The sequence below is a fragment of the Podarcis filfolensis genome (assembly GCF_964270895.1).
Source record: "Podarcis filfolensis genome assembly, chromosome: 15".
In the NCBI taxonomy this organism is placed as follows: Eukaryota; Metazoa; Chordata; class Lepidosauria; order Squamata; family Lacertidae; genus Podarcis; species Podarcis filfolensis.
The window spans coordinates 5,701,985-5,714,662 of record NC_139618.1 but is presented as its reverse complement, the minus strand read 5'-3'; the positions used below and the strand labels follow the sequence as shown (position 1 = coordinate 5,714,662).

At 45.3% G+C, this 12,678-nt stretch overlaps 1 protein-coding gene across 12 annotated transcripts in view; it reads left to right on the top strand.

The window, feature by feature from the left end:
* Positions 1 to 12,678, top strand: part of BCAS3 (BCAS3 microtubule associated cell migration factor) — a 451,567-nt gene that overhangs the window by 98,104 nt on the left and 340,785 nt on the right. The window lies entirely within an intron of this gene.

Genomic DNA, 12,678 nt, shown 5'->3' with positions numbered 1-12,678 from the left:
GAGCTAGATGAACCCATTGCAAAAGGCAGCTCCCTATGAGTAAGGGATGGGGGACCAGCAGCCCTCCAGATGTTACTGACTCCAGCTCCCATGACCCCTGACTGACTGGGATTGATAGACGCTGGAGTCCTACGGCATATGGTTCCCCATATCTGCCACTGGGGAAGGAAGACATGACTTTGTAGCTTGCTGTCCATCTTCTTACCATGCTGAGATATTGGAAGCATTATATCTGCACTGGGTCAAGAAATTACATCCAATATCTGTAGGAAATGGGCATTAATGTATCTGAAAAGTTAGGTTAATAAAAGGTTTCCTCATCCGTTGTATTCCAGTTGGAACAGATGTCACACGCACAGAGATTTTTCTTATTTTATTTCTTGAGGTTTGTGCAAATATTCTCATAGATTTGACACCACTTATCCTTTTGCACTTAATGCTTAACCTGGAGATGTAACTTGGACTTCTTTCTTAGTATTAGTGCTCCCCCCCCCCCCGGTGATGGGTGGGGAGAGAAGTGATCTGAAAATGATATTTAAAGCCTCAAAGAAAGCACCTTTGCCCCTCTCCTTCCTACTTTCAGCTGAATAAGGCTTGTGGGCAGGTAGAATGCATCCTGTCCGTGTAATCTCGTCCAGCCGACAGCATAACTTGTTTATTATCCTTCCTACGACAAGAGTAATAACTTTTTGATTGACTGCATGGCGGTCAGTGAAACAGGGTCCGTGGAAGATCAAGAGCTTCCGCTTGCCTAAATTAATGAGTTTTAAAGTGAATTAAAATGCCTCGAAGAGGTTTGGGATGAAATCACATTTCAGAGAACAAAAACGGAATGGATGTCCTCTCTTTCCCCTGCTTACAGTGGCTAGTTGGACTTACGCTTGACAGCCCATCTGTTATGTCAGAACTCCTTAATAACTGTGTGTGGCTCAGAGTTCTGTTGCTCTTACTGCTTGTGACAGGAGATAGTGGTGGGGAAAGGGGAAGCTGTGTTTTAATCATAGCATTTGTAGATCTTGCCATGTATTTCTGTGTAGGGCTTCTGCACTCATGTGCCCCATTTCCAGCACCTGCTTCTGTCTGCCACAGTTTTTGAACTGGGATGTAGACTTGCTAAGGAGGTATAAACCAGCTTTGCTAAAGAAATTAAAAATCAGCACCCTCTCATTTGTTACATTTATCTGTGATGAGACCTTCCCTGCCCTCAGAATTGCAATCTAAAACATTGTTGTTGGCACCCATCTGTCTCAAGAGACAATGGAGCGCACCTCTGGGGGTGAAGTCAAACCAGTGGAGAATCACAGCGCCTGCTGTGGCTGCAGAGACTGGTAACTCATAACTTCTGCCTCCAGCATTGTTTTCGCTGTGTTGGATTAAAAACAAACATTTAGAAAATAGATGATCAGCAATTTATTTTTCTCTACCCTTTCCTTCAAGAGATGCGGGTGGCATCAGCACACACAGGAAGACCCCATTTAATTAATTCATTGGGGTGATTTTGGGCCCGCCCTTCCACTCCAATTCTAGAGCACAAGGTGGCTTACAAAAAAGTAACCACTACCAAATAATTCATCACTTAAAAAAAATAAATTACACTTGGCCCTCCAAATGCTGTTGGACTCCAACTCCCATTATTCCTGACCATTGGCTGTGCTGGCTAGGGCTGGTGGGAACTGGGAGTGCAGCAGCATCTGGAGGACATAATTTGGAGAGCTGCAGGTCTTCCATCCTTGCAATTTGCAAATACATTAGAGCAATAATGCCGGTGTCCTTAGAATGACCCTGCGAGGTAAGCTAGGCTGAAAGAGCTCCTGGTTCAAGGTAATCCGGGGAGTTTCAGCAGCAATTCAAATGCAGCAGCAATTCAAACCAATAGCCCTGTAATGTAAGCTAGGCTGAAAGAGCTCCTGACCCAGGGTCATCTGGGGAGTTTAGCAGCAGTTTGAATGCAGCAACAATTCCAACCCATGCTGGTCCAGATCCTGCCACCCGCTGACTTTTACTTTGCCAGAGGCCACCCAGTGAGTCTAAAGGTGCGTTTGCACCCTGGTATGTGAGATCCACAGCCAAACACCACAGGATTTTTTTCCCTATTAAAAGTTTCATTAGGCGGAATTAAGCCTTGAATCATCTCCCTTATTTAAAGAGGTCCAAACAGTTTACAAACATCACGGATGCTTACAGTGACCCTGATAGAAACACATCTGACCTGTAAATGTAAATCCACAAGTTCTCCTCGACCAAAGGCGCCTCGGACTACAGTTTGGGAGGTCGTCACAGACGGGAGGAACCTACACCATAGGAGGCTGGTTGATTAAGATGTTTATGAATTGGCCTCCAAGCTCTTAATGTTGTACATGACACTCTGCCAGGAATTCTAAGTGTGTGTAATCTTGATAACAAGAGGAGGAGGGGAAAGGATTAAATTGTTATCCAGTAGAATCAATTGCTCCATCTTAGGCCAGGCTAGACTAAACGGGCGATTTGTCTAGCCTCCGGTCTCCAGGATCTGGGCAAGCGACTCCTGTATTATTGAGCGTACATTATTAAAAGACATCTTGTAATTTAGGTTGGAATTGAGCAAGCTGCTGAGCTAATAACGGCAAAAGTTATTGAAGTAATTGTGTCTGTCCTGTCTGTTTCCACCACAAGCGGTTTAATAGGACATCGGTTTTATGTGGTCTGCTGGGCCTGAGCTGTTTTGGAATTTTCCTACAGTTCCACAGGTTCCTGAGTAAGTGAAGGGCTTTCCTAAGGTGGCATCAATTAGGACCTGCTGCAAAGGCTAGAGTTCATCACCTAATCCAAGGGTGGGGAACATCTGTGGCCCTATCTTGCTGCCTTCAGTTTGCTCTACTGGGACAATGCAGTTGGCCTACCAGGCAGTTGTCTTCAAGTTTTATTGTGATTACATATGTCAAGCAACCTTGATCGTTCTGATGCTGTACAAATACTGTGGAGTAGCAGTGGTAGCAAGATGTCCCCCAAATGGTGAAGAATATTTGACATCTACAGTGCAGACTGCCACGTTGCACTTGGAATATTCCAACCAAAGAGCACATCATGGCAATGGATGTCTTGGCTCCTGATGTTACAGCAGCGATGTAGCGTCAGTTGCCTACACCCAGCCTAGGTGGGCACATGTGCCAGGCCTCCAGCCCAGCCCTCGCCACTGACACCACTGGAGTGACCCTGCTCTCATTGAAGCAAACTGCGGCCACAGCCAGCCAACGTGGCCCTTGGAGGCTGGAGAGTAGCACTGGGCTGGGCTATGCTGGGGCACCTGATTCACGCCCCCTCAAAAATTGTGTGCTCGGGGTAGTGGCCTCCCTGGTACCTCCCCACGCTATACCCCTGTGTCACACTGATTCTTAGCCTTGCACACAGAGAGAGCTTAGCCTTTTGTGGAGAGCCTCTGGCCCTCCAGTTGTTGCTGAACTACAGCTGCCATCATCCTTGGCCATTGGCCATGCTGATGAGAGTTGCGAGTTTAGCAGCACCTGGAGGGGCCAAACCTTATTGCTGCTTCCAGGGAGTTGGGGCTATTGGACAGAGAGTGGGGAACTGGCTTCCCAGAGGAAATGTCATAGGTTCCAGCAACACACATAATCACAAAGCTTGTTGCTGTGTATTGCAGGATTTCAAAGTTTGTTTCTGTGCAGGAAATCATAGCATGTGATATGACTCATGAAACCCATGCAATAGAGATTATCACCCCCTCCATGTCGTTTTCTTCATGGCCTGTTTTTTTTTTTTTTAAGTCTTTGGTGTCCCAATTCCTTGGCTCATGTAGGGTTTATATTGCCCTGAGTAGCATTTATGAACAGACCGCTTCGAAGCCTGTTTATATAATGCCATTAGCACTTAACTGTTAGCAATTATACAGGCCCTGCAAAGCTATTTTCATAGGCTGTATAATAGGGCTCTTAAAAGCAGCGGCGCTACTTGTTAAAAAGGTATTCTAGTGAATTTTGGAGAAGTCCATAAAACATCGATATAAGGAGAACTTTTCATGCCTGATAATGCAGAGATGGAATGGAAAGGAAGGGCGTTGGGGGGCATGAGTTGCCAAGTCTAACCTCTTCTCTAGACTAAGTGGCTTTAGGTAAACTGCTGTCCCCTCAGCCTTCTGAAGTACAATCTGGGGATAATTAGCACTGGCCTACTTTAAAGGTTTGTTGTGAGGACTGCTGAGCAGTGCACCGAACACCCTCCAATGCCCTAAGTATTATGGGGTATGCTTAAAAGGCCCCTCTTCCTATAGTTTTTTTTTTTTTACAACAGCCTCCCCACCTATATGTTGTTATATTTGCTATGAGGATGGCTATGCCTATTCCCTGTCCTTATTTTGCTCTGTGAAATGTTGGAGAGTACAGTCAGTGCTCACTCTTGATGCCTGCCCTGGGGTCATCTTTGAAAAGGTGGCTGGGTCCAGGAGTTGTCATTTTAACTCCCCACTATGCCCTGGGGTGACACCATGTCTAGGGCACTGTACAAAGTTAAAATAGTCATAATAATAACAATATTAACAATAATAATAATTTATCTGCTGCCCATCTGACTGGGTTGCCCCAGCCACTCTGGGCGGCTTCTAGCAAACCATAAAACCATAGTAGGACATCACACGTTAAAAACTTCCCTATGCAGGGCTCCACACAAAGACTCTCAGGGCTGCATAGTTAGGTAAATCAGTTCAGGTCGGCTATAGGACACTTTGCTAAAGGCTTCCTCAAACATGAGCTAGTTCTGGAAACAAGAGGACAAGATTGAGGGACCTATCTATCTATTTATTTATTTTAAATGCTGTAAACGGGACACGTACAGCATACCAGTGAGTTGGGGGGGGGGAACGACACAAGGCTTCCTTGGCTGCTCAGTATGCAACGTGCTGTGTATGGGATCTATTCATAGAAGCTGAAATTAAAGGACGCCGTTAAAATGCTGTTGTGAACCAGCCAGTCCGACAGCTGCATTGAGTTTGTTTTTCAATTTCCCACTGCCTTTCTTGTTTATTAGCTGTGACTCTGAGGTCAGAATTAAAACAAACATTTTAATGGCAGCATTTACAACGTTGGCAGTGGGCACCCCCTGGCTCGGCGCTGTGATCTGGAGTGGTGGTGGTGAGCCGTATGGGTGGCGCATGACATGCCCCTCCAGACTTTAAACATTGTCGCAACTGGAGGAACCTCCCCCACTTCTCCCTCTCAACCCCCCCCCCCCGTACTGTACATTGCCAGTAAATCACATATCTGATAAGAATCGCACAATCTGGACTTTTCAGTCCAGAGGAACTGGCTACGCTTGAATTTTGTTTCAGGGGGCCCCAGGAGGGGGAAAATAAATGTATATGTACACATTTTTTCCTCCCAACCCTACACATTCCTGTGGTTTGCTCTGACAGATAATCTAAGATTCACAAGCTTTGTAAGACAATTGCAACTGAAGGTACTTAAGGGTTCAGGTAGATGTACTCCTGTGCTGTCATGCTGCTATGTAAGAAGATCCTTCTGGATCAGATCAAAGATCCGTTTAGTCCAGCATCCCGTGCTCCCAGTAGCCAATCAGATGCCTCTGGGAAGCCCCCAAACAGGATGTGAGGGCCATAGCCTTCTCCTGCCGCTGTTCCCCTGAAGGTAGCATATACTCATCATAACTAGGAGCTACTGATAGCATCAACCTCTATTACAGTGGTACCTCGGGTTACATATGCTTCAGGTTACAGACTCTGCTAACCCAGAAATAGTACCTCGGGTTAAGAACTTTGCTTCAGGATGAGAACAGAAATCGTGCTCCGGCGGCACGGCAGCAGCAGGAGGCCCCATTAGCTAAAGTGGTACCTCAGGTTAAGAACAGTTTCAGGTTAAGAACTGACCTCTGGAACAAATTAAGTTCTTAACCCAAGATACCACTGTAATTGCATGGCTCCATTGGGAAAGCAAAGTGTATGCTCTCTCTCTCTTCTCTTTTTCACTCTCTGGTGTGGGGCTGGGGCCTGATCCAGGGGAGAGAGACCAGAGGGGGTGGTACTCAGAAATCAAAATGTGTCCACGGGCCCCAAAAGCTTGTTTACCCTTTAGCCAAGAACTAATGCAAAGTGTGTGTGTGTGTGTGTGTGTGTGTGTGTGTGTGTGTGTGTCTGTGTGTCTGTGTGTGTGTGTGTGTAACAGAATCCCTTAGCCAAGATTGATCAGATGTGGCAAATAAGGTGTTGAGTCCTGGAAAGGGATGTAGTTTTCCTAACAAGTGGAACGCAGCCACTTCATTTTCTGGCAGCCAGACCCATGGCATGGTCTTGCAAGCGGAGTGTTAAGATGACAGCTCGGTGTCCAAAGTAAATCTTCCATCCCGAGTCAACTTTGGAACAGCCCAGATTTTCTGGCACAACGCACTACTTCCACTGAGTCACCAGAAGGCCAGTCTTTTATTTGCCGTAACCAAAATGCGACCGACTGAGCCACGTTCTTTCCACAAGCCGGCAGCACTTGAGAAGCCCCCCCTGTAACATGTGCCCAGCTGTGGCTGTCAGCACAAACACAAATCTAAGGATGTGTAAACCTTTGTCCCTTCCTAGAATCATAGAATCATAGAATCATAGAGTTGGAAGAGACCACAAGGGCCATCGAGTCCAACCCCCTGCCAAGCAGGAAACACCATCAGAGCACTCCTGACATATGGTTGTCAAGCCTCTGCTTAAAGACCTCCAAAGAAGGAGACTCCACCACTCTCCTTGGCAGCAAATTCCACTGTCGAACAGCTCTTACTGTCAGGAAGTTCTTCCTAATGTTTAGGTGGAATCTTCTTTCTTGTAGTTTGGATCCATTGCTCCGTGTCCGCTTCTCTGGAGCAGCAGAAAACAACCTTTCTCCCTCCTCTATGTGACATCCTTTTATATATTTGAACATGGCTATCATATCACCCCTTAACCCCCTCTTCTCCAGGCTAAACATGCCCAGCTCCCTTAGCCGTTCCTCATAAGGCATCGTTTCCAGGCCTTTGACCATTTTGGTTGCCCTCCTCTGGACACGTTCCAGTTTGTCAGTGTCCTTCTTGAACTGTGGTGCCCAGAACTGGACACAGTACTCCAGGTGAGGTCTGACCAGAGCAGAATACAGTGGCACTATTACTTCCCTTGATCTAGATGCTATACTCCTATTGATGCAGCCCAGAATTGCATTGGCTTTTTTAGCTGCCGCGTCACACTGTTGGCTCATGTCAAGTTTGTGGTCAACCAAGACTCCTAGATCCTTTTCACATGTACTGCTCTCAAGCCAGGTGTCACCCATCTTGTATTTGTGCCTCTCATTTTTTTTGCCTAAGTGCAATACTTTACATTTCTCCCTGTTAAAATTCATCTTGTTTGTTTTGGCCCAGTTCTCTAATCTGTCAAGGTCGTTTTGAAGTGTGATCCTGTCCTCTGGGGTGTTAGCCACCCATCCCAGTTTGGTGTCATCTGCAAATTTGATCAGGATGCCCTTGAGTCCATCATCCTATCTGCAAACATTTCAGTTTTCCCACGTGATGGCACCATACATAGGACTTTCCCCAGCCGTCTTGTTGGTTACCTGTTTGCAAGTAAGGCAAGTGATCAGGCAGGGTGGTTTTTGCAATCTGGTTTTTACTTCAGATGCTGATCATGCTGCACTGACTTACAGAGTAGGTAAATAGACTGGTAACACATTTTTTTCCCTAGGCTAACTGTTAAGGTCAATGCCTAGACTGCTGTTTTGGCAGACAGCCTTGCTGTCCTCTTGCATCATCAAGCGACAGCCATCACTGCAGTGAGATCAGTGCTCCAGCTCTGGCATGTTCTGTGGTTCCCTGTCATGGAGAGAGCATAGCTCAGTAGCTGAAAGGGATGTTGGAGCATTCCACCAGAAATGGAAACATTAGCAGAAATCGTCACAATTCACATGTTTCTCCGAGATGAGGCATGGAAATCCTGCAAGTGAATGCAAACAGTATATGCTACCATGGTTTTGAGTCCACAGTAACATTTATGGACTGGCTAGATGCAAAGGAGAGGTGGGAGGCACCAACTGAGGAACCCCCAAGGGAACTTCAGGACTAGTGGGAATGCAATCAGCATCTACCCCAGAACAAATTTTGACGGTATAATGGGGAGTTTTCTTGTAATATTTTGGCACGTCTGCTGTAGAAGTAGCGGTTGTAGTAGAATGATTATTACTTCCAGTGGCAGAAGCAATATTTCAGCTTTCAATTTTTAATGCCGAAGCTTAACCCAGAGCTATAAACGTTACGATTTGAGTTAAACATTAGTGCAGTGGTAGATAAACATACATTCTATGTTGCCACTAGCACTGCTCTCGTGGTTTCCCTCGCTTAGCAGCTTCACAATGAATTAAATCTTGTACTGACTATTCTCCAGGTTCAGTTTTCCAGGTAGAAGTTAGCAATTTTGAAGGTGCAGAAACATTTTCCACACTTCTTATTTGCACTGATCATTCAGACAATCACCTCCCCACCTCATTTCCTTTGGCTACTGTTGCTTCCTCACTCCCGAAACAATCATACAGATTCCCAACCAGGGATCACACAGCAATTGGAACAATGTCACAGTGCAGCCTAGAATCTGGAAGGGACCCTAAGGGTCAATAGCGAACCATATTTGATTACTTCTTGATGTCACCATGGGCAAATGAGAGCAGAGGAAATGAAAAACCAAATGCTTTTAGCAAGGAGTACTGGGAAATCACCAAGATGGGGCAGGTATCTTTTAGAGCAGCTGAAAATCTCTGCGAAAAACTGAGTCAGTTGGGCTCCAACATGAAGCTGCATATTTGACATAGCACTTTTGCCTTCTTGTCTGAGATATAGGCACTGATGGGCAGATAATGACAATGGGCAAGCAACTGAAATAGGAGCAAATGTGGGGAGGTCATTATTTGGGGGCAGAGGCAGGGAGGTGGCCAATAGTTCTGTGCGAATGGGAAGAAGGAAGAAGATTCCATGGCCTGACTAGGAAGTTAGGATGTCATTCCAACTGTGTACTGACCACATGAATGAATAAAGGCTGAAAGCCAAGTCCTTAATATGGAGACAGAGGGAGAGGAAGGGAGACAGGAAATACCACAGGCTGAGTAAGGATCAACGCTAATGGGAAAGATATTATTTTATTTATTTATTATTACAATTATTTATATCCCGCCTTTCAGGATACAGCTAAACATTAAGCTACATTAAAAAAAAACCACACACACAGCAAAAGTCAACTTATTAAAAGGCACCAGGGTACTTTGGGGTAGTTTGTAGTAGATGGTTCCTGTGGAGACTGGCTACCCAACTGGCATCATGGAAGATAAGACTATCAGTGGCTACTAGCCACAATGACTCTGCTCTGCCTCCACAGTCAAAGATTGAAATAATAATAATAATAATAATAATAATAATAATAATAATAATAATAATAATTTATTTGTACCCCGCCCATCTGGCTGGGTTTCCCCAGCCACTCTGGGCGGCTTCCAACAAAGACCAAAAATACACTAAGATGTCACACATTTAAAACTCCCCTGAACAGGGCTGCCTTCAGAAATGCTTCTGAATACCAGTTTCTGGAAACCGCGGTGGTGGTGGGCACTTTCCCACATGCATCTGCTTGGCCACTTTGAGAACAGGATGCTGGACTAGATAGACCATTGGCTGGATCCAGCAGGCTCTTCTTATGTTCTTACCTGCTGCTTCATCTTGACTGATATCCTTCCCACAAGGAAGCTGGTGGCATAACAGCCTCGTTGCAGGAGAGGAGAGAATCCCTCTGAAGCAGGCTTTATCTTAGAACTTTAAGCTGCGAAGACGGATAGAGGAATGGTGGTGGGCGTTGTGTTGGTCCATCCCACAAGTGATGCCTCTCAACCCAGCCTTTGCCAAACCTGCAAGCAGGATGCGAGCACAAGAGCACTTTCCCCCTGCTGTGGTTTCCAGCAAATGATACTCAGAAGCATTAGTGCCTCTGACTATGGAGGCAGAGCATAGTTATTGTGGCTAGTAGCCTTCAATAATTCTCTCCTCCATGAATTTGTCTAATCCTTTGTTAAAGCCATCTAGGTTGGTGACCATCACTGCCTTCTACCTCTAGACCTCTAGATTTTCTTTGCGGCCAGAGACATGTCCAGCACCTGAGACATTAAAATGCACTTGGAAGATCTGGTTCACTTTCAAAAGCCTAGTGTCCAGTAAATACGTGTTTTTCCGTTGTAATGTAGTAAATAATTGATCTTCCCTTCCACAGGCGTCACTCCTGCAGGCCGAGAGCTGTGAAAGGCAACACGTCTAATTTTTAAGCAGCAGCCCCCTCTTTGGCTCAGAGAGAGCTTTTCCACCCATTAATAACAGGGAAAATTAATGTTAGGCCTGCAGTAAAACAGATTAAACTGTGTACCCCTGTGGATGCCTGACTGCACCTCTAACAGAGCTGAAATTCCTCTGGTTAGTTAAATGTGGTATATTGAAATACGATGGTGGTCTTGGGTTAATAGTTAAAGAAGTTTAAATTGGAATTTTCTCCGCAGAAGTGTTTTCCCATTTATCAAAGTAAGTGGGGTTGGGGGCGGGGTTGTTAGATCGTTGAGAAGCCTCAATAACGCCTCACAGATTCTCTTCTTGCGTGACTTATCAAATTCATTTTTATGTATTTGGGGACACAAGGTTGGCAGCAACATAGCTATTTGTGAAAAATAAAGACTAGCATGGTCCAGGCTTGTTTGAACCACGGTTCTGGGATAGGTCGGTTTTTGCCCAAAATGTACCTCGGGTTAAGTACTTAATTTGTTCCCGAGGTCTGTTCTTAACCTGAAACTGTTCTTAACCTGAAGCACCACTTTAGCTAATGGGGCCTCCTGCTGCTGCCGCGCCGCCGGAGCACGATTTCTGTTCTCATCCTGAAGTAAAGTACTTAACCCAAGATACTATTTCTGGGTTAGCGGAGTCTGCAACCTGAAGCATATGTAACCTGAAGCGTATGTAACCCGAGGTACCACTGTATTGAAACCCCATTGCAAATTAGTCCTGTTTTTTATTTCCACGTGGATTTCACAGTTGGAGCCAATCACCATGAACCCCAAAAGGGTCTGTGTGCATGTGTATGTATGAATATAGGGAGCTCCCTTGGTCCATCATGCTCAGTATTTTCTACACAGACTGGCAGCAGCTCCCCAGGCTTTCAGGCAAGGTAGATTTTCCCAGCCCTTCCTGGAGATGCCCGAGGTTTGAACCTAGGACCTTCTGGGTGCAAAGCAGTAGTTCTACACTAGGCTATGTCTCTTGTAAGGAAGGGGTCAGCCTTCATGGTCTTTATGTCAAGTGAGGGTGTCAGTGCTGTGGTGACTGAAGAGGAATCTCCTTCTGCCCAAATTTGACAGTGATCACCAAGCTTACCATTTGGAGGAGGAAACTGCAGGCAGTTTGAGACTGGGCTGTCATGCCATAACCCTGGAGAGTCAGATTATCTCAGAAGGCCAACCCAGTGTCATTGTTGGATTCAGTAGCTCCTATATTTTCTTCCTTCTCTCCAAACAGCTGCTTCTTGAGCTAACCTTTCTTTATCCCATTGGCTGGCTCACCAGCCATCACTCATCTCTCTGCTAGCGTTTTCATTCTTGATTGGGCCTCATGTGTAGATTAGAGACACCACCCTGCAGTTCAACAGAAGCTTATGGAACTTCCAGGTTCAGAAACAGAAAAAGTCTCATTACCTGTGGAGCAATAGCAGGAGAGGGCTGTTGCCTCATTCACACTGTGTAGAGTTAAAGTGCAATCCTAACCATGTCTGCTCAGAAGTAAGTCCTGTTGAGATCAATGTTGAGATCGAAGTAGGTTTGATTGCAGCCTTAGACAATGGCTTTGATATCACAAGACAACTCTGTATTGTGTGAGTGAGGCACTAGCCTGTTTTGTTTTCAGTACCCAAACTGAGCTCACAGCCCTCCCACATACAAAAAATCCACTCCTGGTTTTCCTCCCAAGCTTTCTTCATTTCAGCAGCTGGGAAAAAGTATTGTCGTTATTGTTAAACAATTTGGAGCCAGACACCTGTGCAGATTTACTGTGACTTACCCAGAGATCTGCTTGGTAGATTGCAATCTACTTTCCGCCTATCCTGAGCTAAGCTAGTGGTCATCACCACATCTTGAGGTGGTGCGTTCTATAAATTACATGTTTTGTAAAAAACGGCCCTCTCTCAAAGTAGCCCTGCCCTGTTTTGTTTCACTGTTTTTGACATGCCATCCTTTGAGAAGGGCAATTCTGCACCAGGAGTGATTTGAATGACCCAGGCACACCTTATAGCAAAGATGTGGCAAAATACTGCTAATTGGAAGAGGAGCAAGGCCAGGACAATAAATCATGCAGACATGACTTTGAGCTTTTGGGATACTTTAATTACTCAGGTAAATAATTTCTCATTAGCATGCAAGCAATTCTCTCGTGGCTTGCTAGCATATGTCTCAGTACACAGTGTGGAAGCAAGGGGTTGGATCCGGTTAAGTTGTACTTATAGTAAACCCATTGGAATAATATACCTGTTAGTCCTGCCCATTAATTTTAGTAGGTCTACTCTGAGTATTACTAACATGGAATACAATCCAGCTACTTTAAGGTCACCTGTGTAAAGATTCAGCTGTGTTGATGACAGAATCATGAGATTGGTACATTTGAACCTTA